Genomic DNA, 27907 nt, shown 5'->3' on the forward strand with positions numbered 1-27907 from the left:
AGAGACAGAGGCCTTCAGGACTGCGCCCTGCCTTCGTCACTGGCAGGCATCTCTAGGGTGTAGCTCCTCCTCTGGGTCCTGAGGAAGAAAGAGGATTTTATTCTGAACGCTTTCCATTCCCTTGATTGCTTTTTAGAGCCCGTGGATGCGTCAAGTTTTCTCTGCTCCCTTCTGGCCATGCCAGGAGGCTTCTGCTGGAGAGCTGCCAGCCCCCAAACCAAGACTTTCCGTGTGGGGACGCTCACAGACCAGGAGCAGACAGTGATGGAAAAACAGTCTCCCTGAGAACAGCAGCTACTGACTTTTATCATTTTCAGAAACCATCACAGAAAAGGCCCAGTGTTCACCATCTGTTGCCTTGACTGGGGGCCGTCGGGCCCTGCTCTCTGAGCTATTGGCCACGCTGCAGGCACAGAGCCGAAACGTCCCTGAGCTGGGAGCTGGGGAGGCAGGGGCCCCCGCTGCAGGAGCCCCCAGGTGCCAAGCCAGCAGGAGCCGCTGCTTTTGCCAGCAGCCTCAGCTGCTCGCTCCTGAGGCTGCAATGCCATCTGCTGCTCACTTCTGAAACTGGCCGAGTCCAGGCTGGGCAGGAGGACACCCCAGGTCTCAGGAGAACCAAGTCTCTGTTTCTGGACAAACTCCATACTGGTCCTTGGGGATGGAGGGAATGCTCTGTGTGCTGTCATCAGTCATTCTTCTAAGATGACGCCTGTGTGCCATGGGGAAGGTACCCAGGGATGCTGGAGGCATGGGTGGGGCGGTTCTGCCCTCCATAAAAGACCAGTGTCACCTCAAGGTAAAATTACCTAGAACGGTCCCAGCCTACCTTTGGGGTGTGACAGCTTTCATCAGAGGATTTTCTTAACAGGTTTATTTATTAGTTTGTAAGTCAGAATTACAGAGCGAGAGGGAAAGAGAGAGATCTTCCATCCACTGGTTCACTCCCCAGGTGGCTGCAATGGCCAAGGCTGGGCCAGGCCCAAGCCAAGAGGCAGGAGCTTCATTTGGATGTCCCACATAGATGTATGGGCCCAAACCCTTGGGCCATTTTCTGCTGCTCTCCCAGGCCATTAGTGGGGAGCTGGATCAGAAATGAAGCAGCCAGGACTTGAACCAGAGCCCAAATGGGTTCCTGGTGTCACAGGCAGAGACTACACCACAGCACTGGCCCAGAAGCATTTTTTTTTTGACAAGTTTAATGGAGTATTCCAAGTTGAATTCCTTGGGCGAATGAAATAATAGGCAATTGTGAGAGGAAGTGGGTCTTTGAAGACACAAGCAACAAGCACGTGCATGCAGAATTGAAATGACACCTTGAAACTCTTGGCAGGTTTCGGTGTTGACTCTGTTGAGGCTCATCCCACAGAGGAGTGTGACTGCCACTGTTTTAGGGACCACAAATTTGTTGATACATTTTGAAGAACTGAGTAGTCTGAGGAATTTTCTGCAAACCAGTTATGGTAGCCATCCTCCAAGATGATCCCAGTCTGTTGGTGTTTATGCGCTGGTGGTCCCCTCCCATCTGGTACCAGGGATGATCTGTGTCAACAACAGAATATGGCAGAAGTAATCTCGTACAGGGACAGGTATTTGATGCAGTGATTGAGACATTGACATGCCTGCATCCCATACTGGAGTGCTGGGTTTGAGTTCTGGCTTCTCCACTTCCCTTCCAACTTCCTGTCAATGCAAACCCTGGGGTAGCAGATGACAGCTCAAGTACTTGGCTCCCTGCTACCCAAATGGGGAACCCAGATTGCATTCTGTGCTCTTGGTTTTGTCTTGGCTGAGTCCTGATTGTTGTGGGCATTTGGAGAGTAAATCAGTGGATGAAACATCTTTCTCTCTCTTTTTCTCTCTCTGACTTTCAAATTAACTAAAAATAAATGATAAAAATTAAAAGAAGCAGTCAGGGGCTGGCACTGTGGTGCAGCGAGTTAACGCCCTGGCCTGAAGTGCTAGCATCCCATATGGGCACCGGTTCGAGTCTCAGATGCTCCACTTTTTTTTTTTTTTTTTTTTTTTTTTTTTTTTTTTTGACAGGCAGAGTGGACAGTGAGAGAGAGACAGAGAGAAAGGTCTCCCTTTTGCCGTTGGTTCACTCTCCAATGGCCGCCGCAGCTGGCGCGCTATGGCTGGCACACTGCGCTGATCCGATGGCAGGAGCCAGGTACTTCTCCTGGTCTCCCATGGGGTGCAGGGCCCAAGCACTTGGACCATCCTCCACTGCACTCCCGGGCCACAGTAGAGAGCTGGCCTGGAAGAGGGGAAACCGGGACAGAATCCGGCGCCCCAACTGGGACTAGAACTCGGTGTGCGGGCGCCGCAAGGCGGAGGATTAGCCTAGTGAGCCATGGCGCCGGCCCAGATGCTCCACTTCTGACCCAGCTCTCTGCTATGGCCTGGGAAGGCAGTACAAGATGGCCCAAGTCTTTGGGCTCCTGCACCCAAGTGGGAGACCCAGAAGAAGCTCCTGGCTCCTGGCTTCGGATCAGCACAGCTCTGGCAATTGCGGCCAATTGGGGAGTGAACCAGCAGATGGAAGAACTCCCTCTCTCCCTCTGCCTCTCCTCTCTCTGTGTAACTCTGACTTTCAAATAAATAAATAAATCTTTAAAAAAAAAATAAAAGAAGCAATCATATGCAGTTTCCATAATGAAGCCATAGCTTCCTTCAAGGCTACTCTCTATGTCTCTGGCATCACTCACTCCTGGGGAAACCAGTGGTCATGTTGTGATCGGCCCTAAGGAGAGGCTCATGTGGGAGAACTGAGGCCTTTGTCAGCAGCCGTGCAAATCATCTCCAGCCGCAGCCAAGGCTTCAGCGGACTGCAGCCCTCGTTGACAGCTGCACCGCAACCTCAGGAGCGACCCGAGCCAGCTCGGCTCAGCTGCTTCCAGATCTCGCCCCACACAAACTGTGTGACATAAACATGTGTTGTTTTAGGCTCTTAAAGTTCGGGGTAATTTGTGTTGTAGCAACCTAACAGCCTTGTCCTAGGGTACTATTACATTATGGCACATCACCAGCCCTGTCGGCTCATTTCCTTACAAGATTAGCATCTGCATTCCCGCCTCTCAATCTCTCCAACCTCCTCTCCTGCTACCCGGCCTCCTCCCCAGTCAGCTTCACCCTTGGGTCATTTCTGCCTCAGGCCTTCGGAACTGACTTTTCTCTCTGCTGGAAAACCCACCCACTCCCCAAATCTCTGCATGGTCACTCCCTAATCTCCTTCAGGTCTTTACTCAAATGTCACCTTTTCAGTATGGCCCTTCCTGACTCCTTCCAGCCCTTAAATTGCAACTCCCCACCCCCCATCTTCCTACCCCGTGCCTTACTTTATTTCTAGCTTTCGCCCTCAGGGTTAGGAAGCATATATAATAAAATATTTGGCAAATTTATTTTGTAACTTCTAAGTCCCCTCACTACAATGTAAACTCCAGGAAGGTAAGAACTTGTGTTTTTGTCTATTTTTGTCACTGTTCTAACCCCAACACCTTGACTAGTGATTAGTGCATACTTAGTTGAATGGGAAAAAATGAATGTCATGGGGTCATTGTTGTGGTGCAGCAGGTTAAGCTGCTGCCTGTAATGCTGGCATCCCATAATGGAGCACTATTTCAAGTCCCGCCTGCTCCACTTCCAATCCGTCTCCCTGCTAACGTGCCTGGGAAGGCAGCAGAAGACGGTTCAAGAACTTGGACTCCTGCCACCCACATGGGAAACCAAGATGGAGTTCCTGTCCCCTGGCTTTAGCCTGGCCCAGATCTGGCTGTTGCAGTTATACAAGGAGAGAACCAGCAAATGGAACATCTCTGTCTCCGACTCTCCCTCTCTCCGACACCCTGTCCTTCAAAGAAATAAATCTTCAAAAAATGAATGTCATAATTCACCAATTATAGTATGACTTCTTAATTCCATTTCACATATCTTGTGTTACATTCTGGAAGGGCAATATACGTTATAAACAAATGCAGTGCAAGGCAGTGTAGAGACTAAAGCCATAAGTGAGATCTGGATTTGTTGCTTGCTGGCTCATCATGTGACCATGGTGTGGCCTCTCTGTGCCTCCATTTTACTCATCTGTGAAGTGAGAATAATGTAACCTCCCTGTCACATCATAGAATAGCTGTGGGGAATCAAATGAAATAATAAATACTGGGGCCAGCGCTGTGGTGCAGTGGGTTAAAGCCACAGACTGCAGCGCCAGCATCTCATATGGGCACCGGTTTGAGACCCAGCTGCTGCACTTCTGATCCAGCTCTTTGCTATGGCCTGGGAAAGCAGCAGAAGATGGTCCAAGTCTTTGGGCCCCTGCACCCAAGTGGGAGACCCAGAAGAAGCTCTTAGCTCCTGGCTTCAGATCAGCTCAGCTCTGGCTATTGCAGTCATCTGGGGAGTGAACCAGCAGATGGAAGATGACCTCTCTCTCTCTGGCTCTACCTCTCTGTGTAACTCTGTCTTTCAAATAAATAAAAATAAATATTTTTAAAAAATAATAAATGTTACAGCACGTAAGAAAAATGTAATACATGACATAAATGTTTCCTAAAATGTGTTCCCAAAGACCAGTTGTCCCAGGACAAGCTATGTGAAGGGAGAAAATAGAGATGCAAGAAGTTTGGGAAATGTGGGTTCAAATATGCTAACCCTTGTGGACATTCACAGTTCATGTAATCTGGTCATTTATATTATTAAATTATATTGCCACTTTAGACCAAGAAGGAAGGCTCAAGTTCTTGGAACGGGTACCCAGTGGAGTGTGCAATAAGAGCCCAGCAGGTAAAATGGTAGTCAGAAGGACAGAGAGGAAGAGAAAACAAAAATGGAAGATGAGCAGGTACAAGAGAGGAGGGAAGGAACATGAGAACACAGGAACAGAGAAGGAAGCAGAAAGAGAAATGGTGGTCAAGGGGGGAGAAGCAAGCAAACCAATACCCTGTGCAAGGAACAGGAGAACACAGGAAACCAGAAATTTCCTGCAGCTGCAGCCCAGGGCAGTGGTCCTGGTGCTGCTCGCCGAGGCCGCATAGTCCTTTGAGTGTTGCCAATCTCCACGGTTTAAGCTCAGGCTTCCTTTGCAGCCTCAAGGAAACTCTGATTGAAGAGATTTCTTCTATTACCAGGGAGGAGGAATCAGATAAACCCAATCAGCAGCGTCTTATTTAGTGCACTTCTGAAGCGCCTGAAATGGCAGCTGTCATTTTTTCCTTTCCCCGGGAGCAAGAAGCTTTCTTGGCAGCAATTCTCTCTGCAGAGCACGCCTGGCTAGAAAAGGGAATAGGAACAGCCATTCCTGCTGCAAGGATTCCTTGGGCTGCGTGGAACAGGAAGCAACAGGCAGGTTCATCCTTGACCTCCAGGTAGGCCAGTACTGGCGCAGTCCAAACATAGTCTTAAGAAAGGAGATTTTGTAGCTCTCTCTGGCATCCACTCTCATGTCCAGCCCTCATAGTGAGGAAGTCCTTTGTTATATCTACTTGTCTTTTTCCTGTGCTTTCATTTTTCACTGTCATTTTACAGATCACACCCAGAGGAAGGGTGTGATCTGACTGTCATAAGCTGTAGGCATAATGCATGCAACCAATATGGTAACTGTCCATCTCTTTGGGCTTATGTATGATTGGTGAGCATCATTTGAAAAACCATATTTTCTTTTTTTTTAAGATTTGTTTTATTTATTTGAAAGGCAGAGTTAAAGAGAGAGGGAGACAGAGAGATCTTCCATTTGCTGGTTCTCTCCCTCTCCCCAAATGCCCCAGCCAAAGCATGGAACTCAATCCAGGTTTCCCAAGTCTGGGGCATGGGCCAAAGCACATGCTGCCTTCCCAGAACCATTACTGGGGAGCTGGACTGGAAGTGCAGCAGCTAAGACTTGGACCTGTGGCACTCATATGGGATGCTGGGGTCCCAGGCGGCAGCCCAACACTGCACCACAATGCCGACCCCAGAGAAATCTTATTTTCAATCAGTTGGGAGACTAGGTTTGTTTCTGTGTATTCATTGAAGGTTTTAAAATCTTTTATTTACTTGAAAGAAACAGAGAGAGAGAGAGAGAGAGAGAGAGAGAGAGAGAGAGAGAGAGAGAGACCATTCCACCCACTGGTTCATTCCCTAGATGTCTGCTTGGAGGCAAAAACTCAATTCAAGTCTCCCACATGTGTGGCATGTTGAGCCATCACTGCTGCCTTCTATGGTCTGTATTAGCAGGAAGCTGGAGTCAGAAGCTGGCGCCCGGCATCAAACCCAGGCACACCCATGTGGAACCTGGGCATCTTAACCAGGGTCTTAGACATTAGGCTAAACGTATTCCTGTTTTTATTTTTATTAATTTGAGAGACAAAAAGACAAAGAGCTCCCATCTGTTGGCTCACTACCCAAATGTCTGCAATGACCAAGGCTGAAGCCAGGAGCCTAGAACTCAATCCAGGCCTCCCATGGGGTGGCACAGACCCCACCATGTAAACCACTACCACCACCTCACAGGGTCTGCACTAGCAGGAAGCTGGAGTCAGGACCTGGAGCCAAGTATTGAACTCAGGCACTTAGACAGGGGATAGTGATGTCTTAACTGGCATCTCAACCACTAAACCAAAAGCTTGCTCCATGTTTTTGTTTATTTTTAAAAGATTTATTTATGTATCTATTCATTTGAAAAGAAGAGTGACAGAGAAAGAGGGAGAGGGAGAGGCGCTGACCTCTCATTTATTGGTTCACTCCCCAAATGCCTGCAACAGCCAGGGCTGAAGCTGGGAGCCAAGAATACTATCAGGGTCTCCCACAGGGGTGGCAGGGATCCAAGCACTTGAGCCATCATCTGCTGCCTCCCAGGATGCATTAGCAGGAAGCTGGATCAGAAGTGGAACAGTTGGGATTCAAAACAGAACTCAGATATGAGACACACACGTCGTAAGCAGTAGGTTGGCAGCTGTACCACAATGCCCACCCCTCTGTGTTTATTTTTAACTGTAGGATTCAAAGTTAGGATAGGGAATTAATAAGTGATACACTGGATACCTCCCTGGTTCCTTACATATGATATCTCATTTAATCCATATAATAACCCTCAAATGTAGAGATTACAATCCCCATTTTCATAACTGAGAGAAGTGAAGTCTAGAGCTCTTTTATCTAAAAGTGAACAACTAATATGTAAGTGGTGGAGTTACAATCAGATCCCCATCTGACTCCAAAATCCATGTTCTCTCTACCCAGAGGCTTTGTATGCATGACACAGAAACCCATGTCTTTGGTTTCCTTATGCGATATTTGGCTTATTCTCTAATGAACATGCCAGGGTTCTGGCTATTTTCACATGCCTATTTACTGGACAACAAGTTTAGTACGAATGCGGCCAGCACTGTAGCATAGCTAGTTAAGCTACCACCGGCAACACCCGCATCCAATATGGGCACTGGTTCAAGTCCTGGCTGCTCCACTTCTGATGCAGCTCTCTGCTAATGCACTTGGGAAAGCAGCAGAAAATGAGTCAAGTGTATCCCTGCACCCATGTGGGAAACCTGGAAGATGCTCCTGGCTTCAGTCTGTCCCAGCCCTAGCAGTTATGGCCATTTGGGGAGTGAACCAGCAGATGGAATTTCTGTTTCTCACTCCATTTCTATAACTCTACCTTTCAAAAAAATGATTAATCTTTAAACTAGGAAGGAAGGAAAAAAGGAAGGAAAGGAGGGAGGGAGAGAGGGAGGAAGGGAGAGAGAGAGGGATGGGGGAAGAAGAGTACAAGTAACTCCCTCACGGCTTTCCCATGACCAACCCTGAACTCACTCTGCCTATTGTCCACCTCCCCTATCAGAATGTAGTCCCCATTACAGTGAGGACTATGTCTTACTCATCACTGTATCCTTCCTAGTACCTGGCCCAGGGCCTCCTGAATGGTAGATACTCAGTATTTATTTAATTATTTATTTATTGACAGGCAGAGTGGACAGTGAGAGAGAGGGAGAGAGAGAAAGGTCTTCCTTTGCTGTTGGTTCACCCTCCAATGGCTGTCGCGGCCGGCGCACAGCAGCCGGCGCACTGCACTGATCCGAAGCCAGAAGCCAGGTGTGTCTCCTGGTCTCCCATGTGGGCGCAGGGCTCAAGCACTTGGGCCATCCTCCACTGCACTCCTGGGCCACAGCAGAGAGCTGGCTTGGAAAAGGGGCAACCGGGACAGAATCCGGCGCCCCGACTGGGACTAGAACCCGGGGTGCCGGCGCCACAGGCGGAGGATTAGCCTATTGAGCCGCGGGGCTGGCGGATACTCAGTATTTATTAAATGAACAAATGACAAAGTCAGAAACAGACTCTTAAAAGCAAAATAAGAGAACCTGGGATGATGACTTAAAAAGCCAGCATTTAGTTTAAAGAAGCAAGGAAGAAGAGAGAAGAATGAAAGACAGCAAGATAAGAAAACTCAGCACAAACAAGCAAGATAAAAATAACCTCTCACCACTGTCCTTTTAAAATTACTTTCTATATTTGAGCCTAAGTGACAAGTGAAATCTCCTCTGTAATTTCCCATGTGTTCAGTTTAATGAATTTCCGGCAAATGGTTTCAGTATTGGAGGGCCAAATTGGCCATTGTGGGGGTGGGGTTGGTGGGAAAATGAGGGGCATGAAAATAGACTAACAAATTGAGTCTAGCAACAAAATGAGGGGGTGATTGGAGGCATGTGAGGAGGGAGCCAAATCCTGGAACTTGCCCAACTCCAAGGACTGAGAATTGGTCTTGCTTTAGCTGATGTCACCATGATCTTCCCTATATGCTGCATAGAGAGCTCAGAATCCCAGGCTGCCTTGCCACTATTCTTTATTCCAAATTGCCTATTATCTAAAGAGCTTTGTTTGTTTATATTAGTGGGCTTTACATTAATAATTTAATTGTGAACATCTGGAAGGGGACTACCATTGTGGTGCAGGCAGGTTAAGCCACTGCTTGGGACACCCATACTGGTGGGCTGGTTCAAGTCCTGGCTGCTCTGCTTCTGATCCAGGTCTCTGTTAATATGGCTGGAAAACAGAAGATGATGTCGCTCCCCGTCTTCGTGGAGGAACGACACAGGACCCTGCGCTGTTCTTTCGTCTGCTCGGCCCTCCCCGGGTTTGCTGCTGGTTCTTCCCGGGTTGGCTACCGTCCCTTCCACCTCCGTGGAAGGGCGGTTCCCCCTGCCACTTCCGCGGGGGAGCGGCACACCGCCGGCCGGCTCTCTCGGGGGCTGCACAGGTGTTCCTCAGGTGTTCCCCTTAGATGTTCCTGGTGCATGTTGTCTCTCTCCTCCTTTATAGTCCTCTTCCGCCAATCCCAACTCGGCTGCCCACACGCCGAGTATGCTGCTCTCCTCCAATCAGGAGCAGGTCCTACAGTTTATTGGTTGAACTGGAGGCAGCTGTGTAGAAGCTGTTTCTCCCTTCTCAGCGCCATATTGTGGGAGAGCAGATGCATAGAATAAGTCTCAATTCCAGCAACTCAGTCCAGTCCGAGCTGCTCCCCACAGATGAGGGCTCAAGTGCTTGAGTCTCTGCCCCCACATGTGAGATCCAGATCAAGTTCCTGGCTCCTGGCTTCAGCTTGGCCAGCCCTGGCTGTTGCATCCATCTGGGTGTGTGTGTGTGTGTGTGTGTGTGTGTGTGTGTGTGAAACAACAGATGAAAGATCTCCTTCCCTCTCTGTCTTTCTGCCTTTCAAATGATTAAACCTTAAAAAAATAAAATAGAAAACATCTAGAGAGAATAAAGATACTCTGGCTCTTTGAGGTCTCACCTGCCTCCTACCTAGCAGGTGCGCTGTACAAGTCTCGAGGGAGGCATCTGGGAAGGGAAAGCATGGATGTACTCTGGCCCTTTCCAGTGGCTTGTGCTGCTCCCTCACAGGCATACAGTGTTTCAGGGACCTATGAAAGGGTTCTGAAAGGCACAGGACCCAGAATAAGTCCTTTCTAGTGCTTGAAACCGGCTATGACCATGCAGCCTGCAATTATGAGCAGAAGTACAGATTTTTCAGATTCCCAAGGATGCTTTCCATTGTTGCTGCTTTAACAGCTTTATTGAAGGTAATTCACATTTTCATTCCATATAACTCACCCATTTATGATTCAATGGTTTTTAGTATTTTCACAGATGTGCATAACTATCACCATAGTGAATTTTAGAACATTTTCATCACCTCAAAAAGAAACTCCAGGGGACAAGTTAAGCTGCCACCTGCAATGCTGGCATCCCACATGGGCTCTGGTTCCTATCCTGGCTGCCCCACTTCCAACCCAGCTTCCTGCTCATGGCCTGGGAAAAACAGAGAAAGATGGCCCAAGTCCTTTCCTCCCATGTGGGAGACCCAAATGAACCTCCTGGCTCCTGGCTTGGGCCTAGTTCAGCCCTGGCCGTTGTGACCATCTAGTGAATGAACCAGTGGATGGAAGACTTCTCTCTGTCACACGATGACTTTTAAAATAAAAAAAATTTTAAAAAAAGATTTATTTATTTGTTTAAAAGTCAGAGTTGCAGAGAGAGAGAGATCTTTTATCCATTGGTTAACTCCCCAGGTGGCTGCAATGGTTAAGGCTGGGCCAGGCCAAAGCTAGGAGCCAAGAGACTCATCTGGGTCTCCCACACGGGTGGCAGGGGCCCAGACACCTGGGCCATCTTCCACTGCTTTTCCCAGGCCATTAGTAGGGAGCTGGATCAGAAGTAGAGCAGCCAGGACTCGAACCAGCGCCCATACAGGACACCACTGGTATCACAGACAGTGGCTTTACCTGTTGCACCACAAGGCCAGCCCTAATAAATCAATCTTAAAAAAAAAAAAAAAAAAAAAAACCAACCTCCAGGGGTGGGAGTTAGGCACAGCAGCTGACACTGCTTGGAACATCTATCCCAGCACTGCTTTTGATTCCAGCTTCCTTTTTTTTTTTCTTTTCTTTCTTTTTTTTTTTTTTTTGACAGAGTAGACAGTGAGAGAGAGACAGAAAGGTCTTCCTTTGCCATTGGTTCACCCTCCAATGGCCACCGGCGCACCGCGCTGATCCGATGGCAGGAGCCAGGTACTTATCCTGGTCTCCCATGGGGTGCAGGGATTCCAGCTTCCTTCTAATGTGCACCCTGGAAGGTAACAGATGATAGCTCTAATACTTGGGTCCTTGCCACCCATATGGGAGACCCAGATTGAATTCCTGGCTCATGGCTTCATCCTGGCTGAGCTCTGTCTGTTGCAGGCTTTCAGGAAAGAATCAGTGAGTGAAAGATCTCTTTTTCTCTTTCAAGTAAATAAATAACATCTAAAAATAAATCATAAAAAATAACTACATACTCTTTGACTAGCCTTGTACCCCTACCCATCCAGCCCTCAGCGACCCCTGATCTACTTTCTCTACTTTCTGTCTCTATACATTTTCCTACTCTGGATTTTCATATTGTCTTAGTCCATTTTCTGTTGCTATGACAACAACCTGAGGCTAAGTGCTTTACAAAGAAAAGAAGTTTATTTAGGTCACAATTCTGGTGATTCAAGAACATGGTGTTATGAAGAAAAACAATAATAAAAATAAAAGAATATGGTTCCAATATTGCTGGGCTGTGGGGATTCCCTGGCAGATGACATTGTGGTGGATACACATGCAAGAAGGAGAAAATGCATGGCAGGATTCTTTTTATAAAACCCACTCTTTGGGGCCGGTGCTATGGCTCACTTGGTTAATCCTCTACCTGCCTGCGGTGCCAGCATCCCATATGGGCACCGGGTTCTAGCCCCAGTTGCTCCTCAGTACAGCTCCACAGTATAGCTCTCTACTGTGGCCCGGGAGGGCAGTGGAGGATGGCCCAAGTGCTTGGGCCCCTGCACCCGCATGGGAGACCAGGAGGAAGCACCTGGCTGCTGGCTTTGGATTGGCATAGCTCAGGCTGTAGCATCCATTTTGGGGGGTAAACCAATGGAAGGAAGACCTTTCTCTCTGTCTCTCTTTCACTAACTCTATCTGTCAAATAAATTAAAAAAAAAAAACAACCACTCTTTGTCAATTATTAAATCAACAACGGGAGTCACTGTGCACTTGCTCCCCATATAGGACCTCTGTTCTTAATGTGTTGTACTATGCAAATTAAGGGTAAAACTAGTCTTCAAACAGTACTTTATACTTTGTGTCTGTGTGGGTGCAAACTGTTGAAATCTTTACTCAGTATAGAGTTGATCTTCTGTATAAAAAGATAATTAAAAAAGAATCTTAATGAAGAATGGGATGGGAGAGGGAGTAGAAGATGGGGTGGTTTGTGGGTGGGAGGGTGGGTATGGGGGGAAGAATGGCTATAATCCAAAAGTTGTGCTTTTGAAATTTATATTTATTAAATAAAATTTTTCTATTAAAAAAAAAACACTCTTGAGGGAACTAACCGGAGACCTGAAAAAAGTATATTAGTCTCTTCTCTTTAAAAAAAAAAAAAAAAGGGAGATTCATTTATCTTTTTACTTGAAAGGTAGAGTGACAGAAAGAGGGAGAGACAAAGACAAAGATCTCCCATCTGCAGGTTCACTTTCAAATGTTTGTAATAGCCAGGAGCGAGTCAGGCTGAAGCCAGGAGCCTGGAACTTCATCAAGTCTTCCGTGTGGGTGACATGGACCCCAGTACTTGGGCCACTACCTCCTGCATTTCCAGGCACATTAGCAGGTAGTTGTATTAGAAGTGGAGGAGCTGAGACTCAAACAAGCACTTTAAGATAGGATGTGGGCAGGGCCGGTGCTGTAGCACAGCAGGTTAATGCCCTGGCCTGAAGCATGGGAATCCCATATGGGCGCCAGTTTGAGACCTGGCTGCTCTACTTCCGATCCAGCTCTCTGCTATGGCCTGGGAAAGCAGTAGAAGATGGCCTAAGTCACCCATGTGGGAGACCCAGAAGAAGCTCTTGGCTCCTGGCACAGCTCTGGCCATTGTGGCCAATTGGGGAATGAACTAGTGGATGGAAGACCTCTGTCTCTCTGTGTAACTCTGCCTTTGAAATAAATTAAAAAAAAAAAATCTTAAAAAAAATAGGATGTGGGCATCTGAATTGGTGGCTTAGCTCACTACACCACAACACCTGCCCCTACATTAATACCTTCTGAGGGTAGCACCAATGACCTAACCATCTCATTTAAAAAATTATTTATTTATTTATTTGAGAGGCAAAGTTACAGAAAGAGAGAGGAAGAGACAGAGAGAAAGGTCTTCCATCCGCCGGTTCACTCTGCAAATGGCCACAATGGCTGAGATAGGCCAATCCAAGGCCAGGAGCCAAGAGCTTCTTCTGGTTCTCCCATGTGGGTGCAGGAGTCCAGGCACTTGGGCTATCTTCTACTGTTGCTTCCCCAGGCCATTAGCAGGATCAGAAGAAGAGGAGCTGGGACTCGAACTGGTGCCCATATGGGATATTGGCACCACAGTGCCAACCCCAACCTAACCATCTTTAACTAGGCTCCATCTCTTAAAGATTTTACCACCTCATTGCTACCATACTGGAGACACAACATGGAACTTTGGGGAACAAACCATGTGCCAACCTTTGCACATTCAAATGGAATCAAGCAATATGTGATCCTTTGTGGCTGGCTGCTTTAACTTAGTATTTTTAAGTTTCATTCATGTTGTAGCATGAGTCAGCACTTCATTCCTTTTTGTAGTCAAATAATATTCCATTCTATGGATATATCACATTTTGTTTCATAAATTAAAGGATATTTGGTTTTTTTTTTTTGTTTTGGTTTGGGTTTTTTGTTTTATTTTATTTTATTTTTTGGCCTTTTGGCTGTTCTGAATCATGCTGCTCTGAACACTCATGTACAGTTTCTGTGTGGATGTGTTTTCACTTCTCTTGGGTGTGGGCTAGGAGTGGAACTGCTGGGTCATAAAAGAGCTCAATGTTTAATCCTTTGAGGGACTGCCACACTGCTTTCCAAAGCAAGTGCACCATTTTACATTCCCTGCAGGGTTCCAGTGTCTCTATATCCTTGCCAACCCACCTATGCTTGAGAAATAAGGACAACTTCAAAGCCCCATCTAAGGGGGATAGCTATTACATCGACCAAGAGGAGCACTGGGTGGAGCAGGAGTCCCTCCTATACTCTAAGCCTTTGAGATGGGCCTAGAATTATAGCCTGACTGCAGGCTAGGTTTCTGCTCCCTGCCCCCTGCCCCCTGCCCCCTGCCCAAGGATACTTAAAGTATTTGTCATTCTTTCCCACTAGATGTCAGCTGTAGGCAGACAGGAGTCGCTGTTGCTCCCACTTTAGCTGCAGCACCTGAACAGCCTGGCACGTGACGGTTGCTCAGGAAATGTTGATTGACTGGCTAACTGAACAATTGATTAAATATTTTGCTACTGGTGACTCCTACCCAGGAAGAAGAAAAGAGCATTTTCAGGGGGAACAGACAGATGGAGGATAAAGTCAAAGGCAGGCAAGAAGCCTGGGACTGATATCTGGGGACAGACTTTGAGTTATGACGTCAAACTCAGAGCTAATGGACCTGCCATAATCCTTTGCCTTCCATCTGGTTGCATTTTCCCCACAGAAATGTCCCTGTTTTTTTTTTTTTTTTTTGTTCTAATTCCCATCAATTTTGTCTTTGCTTGAATTAGAAACAAAAAAGTAGAAAAAATAGTTGATATTACACATTAGAAACCATAGAAATTGGGGCTGGCACTGTGGTGCAGTGGGTTAAACTGCTGCCTGTAGTGCCCCCACCCTAATGGGTACCAGTTCAAGTCACAGCTGCTCAACAACCAATCAAGCTCCCTTGCTAATGCACCTGGGAAAGCGGCAGAAGATGGCCCAAGTGCTTGGGCCCTGCACCCAGGTGGGAGACCAAGATGAAACTCCTGGCTTCAGCCAGGCTCAGCCCCAGCCAATGCGGCCATTTGGGGGAGTGAACCACAGGATGGAAGATCTCTCTGTCTCTCCCTCTCTCCATCTGTAATTTTGCCTTCCAAATAAATAAATAAACAGAAACCATACAAATCAAACCACCAAATTAAACTTCTTAAAGTTTAATTTTTCTTTCTTTTCCCTTTATTTGAAAAGCAGAAAGACAGAGAGACACAGACAGAGACCTTCCATCAGCTGATTCACTCCCCAAATGCCTGTAATAGACAGGGATGAGGAAGGCCAAAGCCAGGAGTCCAGGATTCAGTTTGAGTCTCTCATGTGGGTGGCAGGGACAAAGTATTTGAATCATTATCTGTTGCCTTCCAGTGTGTGCATTAGTAGGAAGCTGGATTGCAAGGGGATGAACAGGGACTCAAACCAGGCACTATGATATGGGATGTGGGTGTTGGGCAGGTCTTAACAGCTGGGCCAAATAACTATCCTCAAAATGAATTCAAATTTAAAAGGTTAGGCCGGCGCCGTGGCTCACTAGGCTAGTCCTCCGCCTTGCGGCACCAGCACACCGGGTTCTAGTCCCGGTCGGGGCACCGGATTCTGTCCCGGTTGCCCCTCTTCCAGGCCAGCTCTCTGCTGTGGCCAGGGAGTGCAGTGGAGGATGGCCCAAGTCCTTGGGCCCTGCACCCCATGGGAGACCAGGAGAAGCACCTGGCTCCTGGCTTCGGATCAGTGCGGTGCACCGGCCGCAGTGCGCCGGCCACGGCGGCCATTGGAGGGTGAACCAACGGCAAAGGAAGACCTTTCTCTCTGTCTCTCTCTCTCACTGTCCACTCTGCCTGTCAAAAAAAAAAAAAAAAAAAAAAAAAAAAAAAAAAACATTTAAAAGGTTAGAGGTCAAGAAATTTGGCCATAAAGGATTTATTTATTTATTTTTAAACATTTATTTATATATTTGAAAGGCAGAGTATCAGAGAGGACAGAGAAATCTTCCATTTGCTGGTTTACTCCCCAAATGGCTGGCGCTGGGCCAGGCTGAAGTCAGAAGCTTCACTGGGGTCTCCCCATGGTTGCTGGGGCCCAACGACTTGAGCCCGCTTCTGCTGTTTTCCCAGGCACATTGGCAGAGAGTTGGATTGGATGTGGAGCAGTTGGGATTCAAACCAGTGTCCATAAGGAGTGCTGGCACTACTAGCAGCAGCTTAAACCGCTGCGCCACAATGCTGGTCGCTAATTTCTTTTTAACTAAGGAAATAAGAAATAATAATGGAGGTTCTTCCTCCACGTGCAGGACACTGAATAGCCTATACCTAAAAAAAGCAACCACATTTTCAATGTGACATGAGACCATGGCTCACCTCACCGCCTTCCTCATGATGGTGACCTGTCTTCCACACAGTGCCTGCCTTCTACCTGGACTAATCTGTGAATCCAGTCATCACCAGGTTATTGGTCTCTCTCTCTCCAAGGCTTTCCTATCTCCCAGTGCGCAATTATTTCCTGTCTCTTCTCTGATGGCCCACATGCACGCACGCTCACATGCACATCCCTCATCTTCCCTTCTCATGAACCCTTAGGGTAGAACTGCCTTCTCCACTTTGTATGTCTGGAAAAAAAAAAGAGAGAGAGAGAGAGAGAGAGCAAAATATATGAGATACTAATGCACTTTCTCCTTTAGCAGAGCTCTGCAGGACAATTACCCACCCAATCTGCTCGGTTTTATAGCTCTCATAACCCTCCTTTAGGTACACACTGTGACAGCCAGATGGGGCACTGACTACGGCAGCAGTCTTCCGCCACAGTCCTGTTTCACTGCAAAGCAGAGCTCCTGCCTACCAGCCCAGCACGGTCATGTGACTCTAAATTACTGTGTTTATGTAAGCCTTTTCTCAACCAGGGACTGTGTCCAGCCCCATCAAAACTGGGGACGGTTTGTGCCTGCCATTCTCCTCCGGTGACTCTTTGGCCCTATAGCCTAGGGTCTCTCCCTGGAATCAATCTGGGGATTCTGAGCTTCCCAGGAGAGGTCTGCAAGGGTCGGGGTGCACAGGAAGTAGTTTTTCCCCCATTATAAAAGACTTGAGGAAACAGATAATACAACAGGTTGGCATATGGCAAGGGCAACGGTTGATTCCCCGGAGCTTGCCTGGAAATGGTGCCAGGTACAACACATCAAAAGAGCCGGCAGACTCTGGGGAAGGATTTAGGGAATTACAAACTGCATTTATAAATTGCTGCTGGGGGGCCTTGCCCCTCTGGGCCTCTGTTCCACGATCTAATTAGCGAGGCAGAATTATATGTCTCAGCTAAGGGAAGAAATGTTAATTCTGGTAACCTGGCACTTGGTCTCTCCAGACCTAGGACATGGCCTCTTGAGCTGACGGTGCCCCCTGAGGAGAATGCCGGAGTTCTTCATCTGGGAGTTCTTCATTCAGGGAGGCAGTGCCACACTGACTGCCTCACCTACTCGAAAACCTTCTGGGGCGATCGAGGGCCCAACCAAGGCAACCTGTGTGGGTGGGCGATCCGCGAGGCACGTGGCAACGCTGCCGCAGAAAGCCAGGAAAAGTGCCTTCTGTGCGTGAAGTGCAAAAGCCTGGGTCGCGCCTGCAGGGAAAGGTGCGGCCTGTGAGGGTCCAGCGCCCAGGGGCTCTGGCAAGGGCAGGCAGGAGGCCTGGCCCCGCTAGGCCCCAAGAGGCTCGCCCCGTACGGCTCCAACCCCAGCACCCGGTCTACGGGTAAGAAATGCCAAGAGGCACGCGCAACTGCAGCCACTGTTGGGAGCTGGGCCTTTTCTCTCCCGGTGTCTAGCCCCCACATGGCGAACGCTTACCTCTCCCAGCTCGCTCGCCCTTTCCGAACCCAGCCTTTCCTGGGCGGGGCTCCGCCCACCTAAGCCCCGCCCACCAACCGCCCCGGGGCGGGGCTCTCTGGGCTGCCGGCTGCCCTTTCCCCTGCGGCCTCTGCCGAGGATGGCTCGTCCCGCGGAGCTCCGGGTACGTGTGGGTGAGTAAGGCCCGCGTGCGGGGAGGCCTTGGGGACCCAAGCGTCCGGGACGAGAAGCAGGGCGGGGAGGGTGGATTCTGTCAGGGCCCGGGACAAAACTGGGGTTCGTGACCTCGGGTCTGGGGGGCCATGTGGAAGAGACGGCGGGAAGTCGTGACCCCGGAGCGCCCCGTTTTTTACCGCGGGTCCCTGCCCTGGGGAGGTACCTGGAGCCGGACGCCACGAGCTCGCTCTCCGGGTGCCGGGGCAGGGACTCGGCGAGGTCGTGAAGAGCACGTGTCCAGGCAGAACCGGGTGAGCCCTTCACCCCGCCTCTGAGAGCGGCAGTATGTTTTACGTTACTTTTTAGACCCGAACCGGACCTTCAATTTCCTGCTGCTCTAACTTATTTGGATGCGATTAGGAGTGAAATTCGAGGGTGGCTGGAAAATAGTAGGGTCTCATTTAACCTAAGCATATATAAATAAGGTAGCTTGTGAAGGCGAGGCTGCAGGAGTTTTTTAACATTCTTGGAAACATATTGGCTATTGCTTTAAATCAGTAGTTGAGGTTCCTGGCAGCAACGACATCCAGATCCCCTCACACCCCTGACTGATTTTTCCCCCCTTCAATGCTGCTTCTGTTGTCCTTTAAGAGCACACCAAATTCCAGGCCTTCTCATATTCCAGGCCTTCCTCTATCTGGTTTTAACCAGTCTTTCTGGTTTTACTGCACCCTTTTTATTGCTTCTCAGTGTTTTACTGAGTGATCATTCTATCCCAGATAGTATGCTTTGGCTTTCACTTCCATTCCGTGTAAGTCTCCCTGTGTATAAATTACGATTGATAGTATCTTCAGGGGCAGGCTTTGTTGGGAAGCAGGTTAAGCCCCAGATGGGACTTAGACCTCTCACATTGCAGGGTCTGGTCCGAGTTCCCCTAACTCCAGGCTTCAGGCCAGCTTCCTGCTAATGCCTCTGGGAGGCAGCAGATGTGTGTCCCTGCTGGGTACTAGACACTGCTGGAGTTCCTGGCTTCCACGTGGCCTAGCCCTGGCTGTTGGGAGCGTCTGGGGAGTGGACCAGCAGATGAAGGAATTCTCTCACTCTGCCTTTCAAATCTTTTTTTTTTTTGACAGGCAGAGTGGACAGTGAGAGAGAGAGACAGAGAAAGGTCTTCCTTTGCCGTTGGTACACCCTCCAATGGCCGCCGCGGCCGGTGCACCGCGCTGATCCGATGGCAGGAGCCAGGAGCCAGGTGCTTTTCCTGGTCTCCCATGGGGTGCAGGGCCCAAGCACCTGGGCCATCCTCCACTGCACTCCCTGGCCACAGCAGAGAGCTGGCCTGGAAGAGGGGCAACCGGGACAGAATCCGGCGCCCCAACCGGGACTAGAACCCGGTGTGCCGGCGCCTCTAGGCGGAGGATTAGCCTAGTGAGCCGCGGCGCCAGCCTTCAAATCTTTTTCTAAAAAAATCTTCATTGTGCGAATGAGAACACTGGAGTAGAGAGAGGCTAGGTTACCATCCCAGTGTCACTTAGGGCAGTATGTGAGTAACAAAGCTAATCAAGCCTGAGGTGTTTATTTTGTCACCTGCTGCTGTTCCTGTGGCTCAGGCCTCACAGGATGAGGGGGTTTTGAGGGGGCTGCTAACCTGGAGTGCTTTGATTAGAGAGTGACTGGCTGTGGACTTAAGGTCCAGGAAGCCACAGGGACGTGCAATGGCTCTAGCTCCCTTTGGCCCCAGCTGTAGGCAGCTGCCTAGGTTGACTTGTACCTAGGCAAGTGTTACACTGCTGGGAGAAAAGCAGCCAAAAGCTGGCTGGCATTCTGGGCCTGGTTCATGCCAACTTTGTGTTAACTATGCCAGTGTGCCAGCATAATTGCTTATTCTTTTACAGTAAATCTGCAGGAGCTTCACTTTTGCAGGCAGAGACCTAAGAACTCAGAGTTTCCTTAATGGTTCTGGTCCAGCAGGTTTGGCTGGTATGATGTTACTTGAATCACACACCTCAGAAACAAAAATGTCTATGAAGTTTGCAAAAGGGGTCTGGTACAGGGAAGAAGTTGGGAGGCTTTTACTCATTTCACTAAACTCAAAAGTACTTGGTTTCTACTTCCACCCTCAAAAAGTTAGTCTTAATCCCCCTTGAGGAGGAATTTTATAGTTAACATAAAGATGCTCTACTAGGGGAATATTCATGTGAATTTGCTTTCAAATTATGGGCATTCTTCCTTTTTGCCGTTGGTTCACCCTCCAATGGCCGCTACGGCCGGCATATCGCGCTGATCCAAAGCCAGGAGCCAGGTGCTTCTCCTGGTCTCCCAAGCGGGTGCAGGGCCCAAGCACTTGGGGCCATCCTCCATTGCACTTCCTGGCCACAGCAGAGAGCTGGCCTGGAAGAGGGGCAACCGGGACAGAATCCGGCGTGCTGGCAGCGCCAAATTATAGGCATTCTTTATAGTAAAATGTAGAAATATTCATTGGTTGGGGGCCTCTGGGAACAGGCCTGCCTGCCTACTTTGGGCTGATGGTGTGTCTGTTGCTTCCTTACTTGCTCTTTCGGAGGAGTAAGTACTGAGTCCACTTTGTAGTGGTTGTGTTTCGAATGCTAATTTTCTGAGAAGAGATGCCTCTCAGTTCTAGACAAACACTCATCACTGTGGGGACCATCCAGTAGCGCTGACTTTTGTGAAGAGTCCTGGTTTTCACAGGAGGAACCAGTGGGGATGTTAGGGGGCAAGGAAGTTATTTCTGAAAGCTTTTTTTGTTCCATCAGTTGGCTTTCCCTTAAAAAAGTCAGCGAGATGTTGAGTGCTTTGTGTGACTGCCTCAGATGTGTACCATGACTCGTTTTACATCTGGGGCCTCAACACCGATATCAACAGGGCATAGGGGTTGGTTAGCTTTATGGTACTCATGGGCAGGAACAAGATTGTAGGAAATAAATAATTCCTGAAGGTATAGAAACCATAGTGCCATTTTCTGTCTCTGCAGTTCAGGGCCTGAGGAGCTGCTGTTTTAGTCTAGCGGTGCTACACAGTGAAAATCCATGGAAAACCTATTATGCTTTCCATCTTGTTTTTTTTTTTTTTTTTTTTTTTTTTAGGCTTATTATTTGAAAGGCAGAGTGGCAAAAATCTTTCTGTTGGTTCACTCCCTAAATGTCCACAACAGCCAGGGCTAGGCCAAAGCCAAGAGTCAAGTAACTCCCATCTAGGTCTCCCATGTGGGTTGCAGGTGCCTAGGTACTTGGCCATCATCTGCAGTTTTCTTGGGTTCATTAATTCACGTTGATTAACATCACATCATACATTCCAGTTTTTGTGGTGAAAACTACTTTGTAGCAATTTGGGAGTATAGGATGCTTTTTATTTAGTACTATCACTGTTCGATGTAATAAATCAGTGATGTTCATTTGCTGCTCTTTCTAGGATGATTTGAAGGTAGTGCATGCTTCAACCTGCAGAGAGGAAATAATGACCAGGGTACAGTCTGCATGTGAAGTTCACAGGTAAGTGTCCCTCCCTGTTCATTCCTGCATGGACTGCTTTCTCTGCCTGTGGGCAGCCACAGGTAGTCGCTCCCTTTGTGTACACTTAAACATATGAATGGAGACTTCCCGGCACAGACAATTGGGCTAGGGAGATTCCGGGAAGAGGCAGGTAGAACCTAAACCTCTCACAAGAGATAATATAGATAATCAGTCACACCTGTAACCTGCATTTATCACCTAAGTGTTTTATTGTACCCTTGTAATCAATAATTAAGAACCTTATTGGGAACTCTTTGTAACCTTAAGAGCCTTTTTGATATGTAAATCTTTTGTGCTCCTTCTTGTAAACAACTGGTCATGTTTAAATACTACTGGATTTATTCAATAAACGAGCTTGATCAGGACTTGTCTTGGCTCCATTCTTTGCGTCCTTGTCCCCGCATTCCCACTCTCTGTTCAGGAAGACCCAGTTCATTGTGCCGCAGGCCGGCACATCTGCCCAGCCTGGTGGCTGGTCAGTATCCATCAGGAATATTCATCCGTATTTATTTGCCTCAACAAATGCAGGCTCTTTTTTTTTTTTTTTTTTTTTTGGACAGGCAGAGTTAGATAGTGAGAGACATAGAGAAAGGTCTTCCTTTTTCCGTTGGTTTACCCTCCCAAGTGGCCGCTGCGGCCGGGAGCTAGGTGCTTCCTCCTGGTCTCCCATGCGGGTGCAGGGCCCAAGCACCTGGGCCATCCTCCACTGCCTTCCCGGGCCACAGCAGAGAGCTGGACTGGAAGAGGGGCAACCGGGACAGAACCGGCGCTGGCTAGCTCTGTAGTTCCATCCGGTGGATTTTTAGGGAGATGGTAAATTCCCCAAGAGAAAGGACGGTGTATCTTGCTTTGCTCACTGTTAGGTTCCAAGTACAGTGCCTGGTATGTGGTGGGAATTACCTCAATGTTGGCCAAAACATTTAGGGGCTCCCTTTGCCCTGAAAGCATGGGAATGGGATTCCTGTCTTGCTGCCAGCCGTCTCCCTTAAGCAGTCATTGCTTCTGTGTATGTTTTTCAGTCAGCATCCAGCTGATAATGATGCCTTCTACCTGGGCTGCCCGTGTGTCTGAAACAACTGAGAAAGCTGTTTCAGGAATAACCCAGCGGTTGTCAGCTGTCCAGGCTTGTATGATGCCTGTGATGGTGTTACACTGTTGGGAGAGCAAACACTGTCTACACTGGGTTTGGCTCCGAGCACTGTTCTGGTGTGTTGTGGGCAAGAACCCTTAGGCAGTGTTTTGTGCCTCTGAGAGTGGAATGACTCCTCCTGTGGGGTTGGTCCTAGTCTGGGTACAAACAATTTATTTCTGTTAGAACAGGACCCTGTCTTTGGGACAGGGCAGCCTGTCACTCCTTACCGTCTCCATTCCTAGATGCCATCTCCTGTGTGAGAACCCTGCCCCTGTTGGCACCTCAGCTGCCTGACAGTCCTTGGTGAGACCCAGGTAAGTAATGTATTTTTGTACATTGTCCTTTTGTCATGAAGATCCCAGTTGAATTACATAAAATAATGTAAAATTCTACATTGCTGTTGCACAGCAGAGGTCAGCTAACTTCTGTCACACTTGTGCAGCCACATGGTTGCAGCACCTTTGCAGTGCTGCTACACAAGTAGCCGTAGATAATACTCCAGGAAATGAGCAAAGCTGTGTTCTAGTAAAACTCCTTCAGCCATTTACAAGTTTCAAAGCCATTCTTACTGGGGGCCATTATACAAGTAGCAGGCTGGAACTGGTCTGTAGGATATGGTTGGCCGAACCGTGTTTTAGAAATTCAGGCCTTGAGGTGATAGGTAGAACAGCAGCCTTCAGTTTGCTGTAGAGCCTTGGCTTACAACCTCAGCACTACTGAGATAGGAATGTTCCCTGAGCATAGAGGGAATTTTGGTGTGTCATCAACAGTCCCATGGGGTTTTGAATCTGGAGTCTTAAGTTCTTCAGAGGATACAGGTTGGCTTCCTCACCACTGAAGGTGTGTCTGAGCAGAGGTTGCTGTGTTGCTAGTTGAAGAGGGATAATTCATTTGGTGTTTGTGTGTCTGTTTTCAGTATCCCAGGAGGCTTCAATGGCATAATCATGCACATTAAAGTAATTTAATGGGATTTCCTATTTGATAAGTGAAGTTAATTAGTAACATACTTATCCCTGTTGACTTTTTTTATAAGCAAATTTATTTCCTGGTGAGTCTAAGCAGATGAAGTAAAACATTGCAAAGTAACTTAATTTATTCCTTGTCCTCTATCACTCTTTTCCCATGCTGCAGAGGAAACTGGAATTAGATGGTCAAGATTACTGATCTAGAAGTATCAAAGCTGCCAACTGCCATAGGTAGCAGTTATAAACACAAGTGCCTCTCCTGGTTGCACCAGACAAGTCTCAAGTCCCAGGCCTATAACACATGAACAGGAAAAAAATTTTTAACATAAGTAGGGAACCAAAATTAAGTGTCAACCCTGGCACCTGTGTGCATTGTACATTGTCCTTTTGTCATGAAGATCCCAGTGGAATTACATAAAATAATGTAAAATTCTACATTGCTGTTGCACAGCAGAGGTCAGCTAACTTCCTGTCACACTTGTGCAGCCACATGGTTGCAGCACAAGTAGTCATAGATAATACTTTTTGGAGGTTCAAAGAAATTAGTGTCAGTGATGGTGGGTGTGGGTTTTTTTTAATGTCTCAGTTTTCAATTAGGAAAACAAAACCCTGAGGGAAAAATTCTGGAAACCCCAAAGGTACACAAAAAGGTGGTTAAACTTCTAGGAAATCACCCAAAGGAAAACAACCTGCCAAGAGAACTAATTGAGAACTTTAAAAGAGTGACAGTGAATCCTGTGAATCTTGTTGCTTAATTAGAGCTGTATGCACAGCTACAGTTAATGGACCTGTCAGCATGCTCTTGAAAAACAATTTCACTGAATTAACAAATTAACTGTAACTTGCAAAATCTCTGCTTAGCAGTATTTTTCTTCTACCTGCTATTTAGGAGTCCTTTCGAACCAACTTGATGTGTCATACATTTGTCAACTTAGTGGCCAGAAGTATCATTTTAAAAGAGTCCCTGTTTCACCTTTGGCCTTCCTTTGTCCTCTAGTAAAAGTCCTTTGGATGCCATCTGTTAATAAGGGTGACTTAGCTACCCTTAGGAAATAGTTTATAAAATGGACCTTGTAGGAGGTCACTTTTTTTTTTATAAAGTTTTGAAATTTTTTTTAATTTTTTTTATTTGACAGGCAGAGTTAGTGAGAGAGACAGAGAGAAAGGTCTTCCTTTGCCATTGGTTCACCCTCCAATGGCTGCCACGGCCGGCGCACCGCGCTGATCCGATGGCAGGAGCCAGGTACTTCTCCTGGTCTCCCATGGGGTGCAGGGCCCAAGCACCTGGGCCATCCTCCACTGCACTCCCAGGCCACAGCAGAGAGCTGGCCTGGAAGAGGGGCAGCCGGGACTAGAACTCGGTGTGCCGGCGCCGCAAGGCGGAGGATTAGCTTAGTGAGCCATGGCACCAGCCTTTGAATGCTGTAGTCTTAACACAGCTGATTTTTTTTCCCCAAGAGCTTATAGTAGAGGGTGTGGATTAGGAATCAGCTGCTGGAGTAAGTAAGCCAAGCCTAGGACCTCTGTTTTTCATGAGTTGAAGGAGAGTGGAGATGCTCCTCAAGATACAGCCTCTGTGTCAGAATCTGGGCTACACCAGAGCTGCATGCTTAGAGTTGCAGTCCTGGGGTGGGGGGCAAGAGGAGACTGTTTAGGGGTAAACTGGAAATACAGACTGTCGATTTTTTTTTTCCCAGTCTTACAATGGTGTGAAAGCGATGTGCAGATCTATTTTGAGAGACAAACAACAGGCTCGCATTCATTGCTTCATTCTCCAAACCAAATCCAGGTATTCTGATATGGGATGTGGGTATCCCAACCACAGGCCTGAACTGCTAGGCAAGATATTTACCCATTAAATTAATTTTTGTCTTAAAAATCTTTTCCTTTGACAGGGATGTAACTTCATCGTGAGTCAAGGAGCATCTGTAGTTAAGTTTTGTGTGATGAAAATAGTTAACTGGTAAGTCATACCATGTCCAAAAAATGTCAACATAAGATATCAATTCTAATGGAAATGGTTCTGTCTACAACAATCGCAATAAAAACGTTTATTTCAGCAACTAAACAAGTTGATTCTAACATTCATGCAGGAAAATAACTATAATCTAAATTAGAATGATAACGGAATATAAATCTCCACAGATGCTGAAACATTAGAAAAAGAAGACAGGGTAGAACTTGATGCTTGAGTTGGTAACTCATGAATGGAACAGGCAAGGCATTCCAAATTGTACTTGAGACATTGGGAAATTTTGATAAAGAGGCAGCATTCTAAGTAAATGCAAGATATTCTTGATAGTATTGGTACAGGTTGTAGCCATGCAGAAAAAAGTGGGTGCTTATCTAGTTTGTATTTCCCATGATTATATTCCCAATTTTGTATAATGTCTTTTATAAGGATTTGGTGAATGAAATCTAATATTAATTTTTGGTTTCTTGTCCCTTTTTCTGATGATCCTCTGAGCTCTGTGTCTCCTATAACAAAAGTTTGACTTTTCTTCTCTGCACAGTCACCAGATGGCATTAGAGCTTTATGCAAGCATGAGTATTTGCATATCTGAACTGAGATTTGAGAGGCAATCATGTTGCTGTCTGCCAGAGCACCAGAGTCCAATTCATTTAAGAGATGAGGACAGCTCCCTGCCGGTGCTGTGCATGTCCAGTAAAGCCACCACCTGCAATGCTGGTATCCCATATGGGCACTGGTCAAGAGTCCCTCCTAATATATCCAGGAGGGCAGTGGAGATGGCCCAAATGCTTGAGCCCTTCATCCACAGAGACCTAGATAAAATTGGCTTAGCTCCAGCTGTTCTGGTCATTTGGGGAGTGAACCAGTGGATGGGGGATCTCTAAATTTACCTTTCAAATAATCTTAGATGGGAGCCACCGCTGTGTCGCAGTAGGTTAATCTTCAGCCTGCAGCGCCGGCATCCCATACGGGCGCCCGTTCTAGTCCCGGCTGTTCCTCTTCCAGTCTAGCTCTCTGCTATGGCCTGGGAAGCAGAAGATGGCCCAAGTCCTTGAGCCCCTGCACTCACATGGGAGACTAGGAAAGAAGGACCTGGCTCCTGGCTTCGGATCAGCGCAGCTCTGGCCATGGCAGCAATTTGGGGAGTGAACAAATGGAAGGAAGGCCTTTCTGTAACTACCTGTCAAATAAAAATTTTTAAAAAAAAGCGATGAGGACAAGTCAAGGGGAAGGCTTAGCCAAGATCAGTTGGAATCTTAATTTTAAGAGTATAAAGCAGATCATGTTTTTCGTGGGAAAGAGCCAAGATTTGGATCTCCAAAAAATTGTTTTCAAAAGCTAGCTTAAACATGGCTTCTACAGGGGTACAGGGGAGCACTAGCCTTTGATGAATCCTACTAAATGCCAAATCCTAAAAGTGTTAGGATATAAGTCTAAGGTTGTAAAAGTTCTAATCTTAATTTTTATTTATTTATTATTATTTTTTTTTTTTAGATTTATTTGTGGCTGTTGCTGTGGAGTAGTAGGCCAATCCTCCATCTGTGGTACATGGGCACTGGTTCATATCCCAGCTGCTGCTCTACCGATCCAACTCTGCTTGCGGCCTGTGCAAGCAGTAGGAGATGGCCCAAGTCCTTGGGCCCCTGCACCCACATGGGAGATAGAAGAAACTCTTGGCTTCAGATTAGCTCAGCTCAAACTGTACTGGCCATTTGGTGGGGGTGAACCAGCGGATGGAAGACTTTCTGTCTCCTCTCTGTAACTCTGCCTCTCAAATAAATCTTTAAAAAGCAAAAAAAAAAAAAAAAAGATTCATTTGTTTACTTGAAAGACAGAGGGAGACCACCTTCCTTTTTGTTTCCTGATTGTGTTGTCAAATGCTAAAATGTTCCTTCCACCACTCTGGGATTCTGGCTTCTGCCAGATGTGGCTCTTTGTCATCAGTCTCCAGGTTCTGCCCCATCCCCTGACCTTCCCACTCACCCCAACGCTCTTTGGGAAAGCCAAGAAATCACCTTGTGTGTTGTAACTCATTTGTTTCAAGAGACAATCAAAAGATTATATTTAATGTCTTGAATAAATTGCTCCACTTTGATATTGGAGGGGGAAGGGACAGACAGATCTTTGATCCGATGGTATATTTCCTAAGTGGCCAAATTTCCAGGGCCAAGCCAAGCAGGAGCCAGTTGTGCTAGGTTATGCTGCCTTTCTCAGGTGCATTATCAGGGAGCTGGATTGGAAGTGGGATGTCATTATCACAGGCAATGACTTTGCCACATCACCAGCCCAAAAATTATGCATATATTTTGAATGCCATTAACTAGGGTACATATTCACCAGTTTATACCAGGTTTCAAGAGGCTGTCCTGCATTTGAATTTGTAACCCCAGGGAAATTGCCCTTTCTTACCTTTCCAGCTTTATCTGCAGTTTCCCAGAGTCCACCTATGAAAGAATATGCCAAAGTGTGGGTTTTC

At 47.3% G+C, this 27907-nt stretch overlaps 2 long non-coding RNA genes and 1 other non-coding gene across 8 annotated transcripts; 2 read left to right on the forward strand and 1 right to left on the reverse strand.

The window, feature by feature from the left end:
• Nucleotides 1–864: 864 nt before the first annotated feature.
• LOC127490682 (uncharacterized) lies at nt 865–17722 on the reverse strand. Its single transcript, XR_016236179.1, has 2 exons — nt 17677–17722; nt 865–1539 (listed from the first exon to the last, which is right to left on the reverse strand). It is a non-coding gene; the product is annotated as an uncharacterized LOC127490682 (long non-coding RNA).
• On the forward strand, nt 17702–27240 carry LOC149126071 (uncharacterized). 6 transcript variants are annotated; one of them, XR_016236175.1, is made up of 7 exons: nt 17795–17849; nt 19728–19812; nt 21262–21341; nt 22737–22808; nt 25157–25248; nt 25355–25422; nt 26926–27240. It is a non-coding gene; the product is annotated as an uncharacterized LOC149126071 (long non-coding RNA). The 6 variants fall into 6 exon arrangements; XR_016236176.1 differs by having other exon boundaries at nt 17825–17839; XR_016236174.1 differs by lacking the exon at nt 19728–19812 and having other exon boundaries at nt 17702–17839.
• On the forward strand, nt 22463–22664 carry LOC127490852 (small nucleolar RNA SNORA74). Its single transcript, XR_007919243.1, has one exon. It is a non-coding gene; the product is annotated as a small nucleolar RNA SNORA74 (small nucleolar RNA).
• Nucleotides 27241–27907: the final 667 nt, after the last annotated feature.

Source organism: Oryctolagus cuniculus, chromosome 6, assembly GCF_051225735.1.
Source record: "Oryctolagus cuniculus isolate XC-2025 breed Fujian yellow rabbit chromosome 6, ASM5122573v1, whole genome shotgun sequence".
NCBI lineage: Eukaryota > Metazoa > Chordata > Mammalia > Lagomorpha > Leporidae > Oryctolagus > Oryctolagus cuniculus.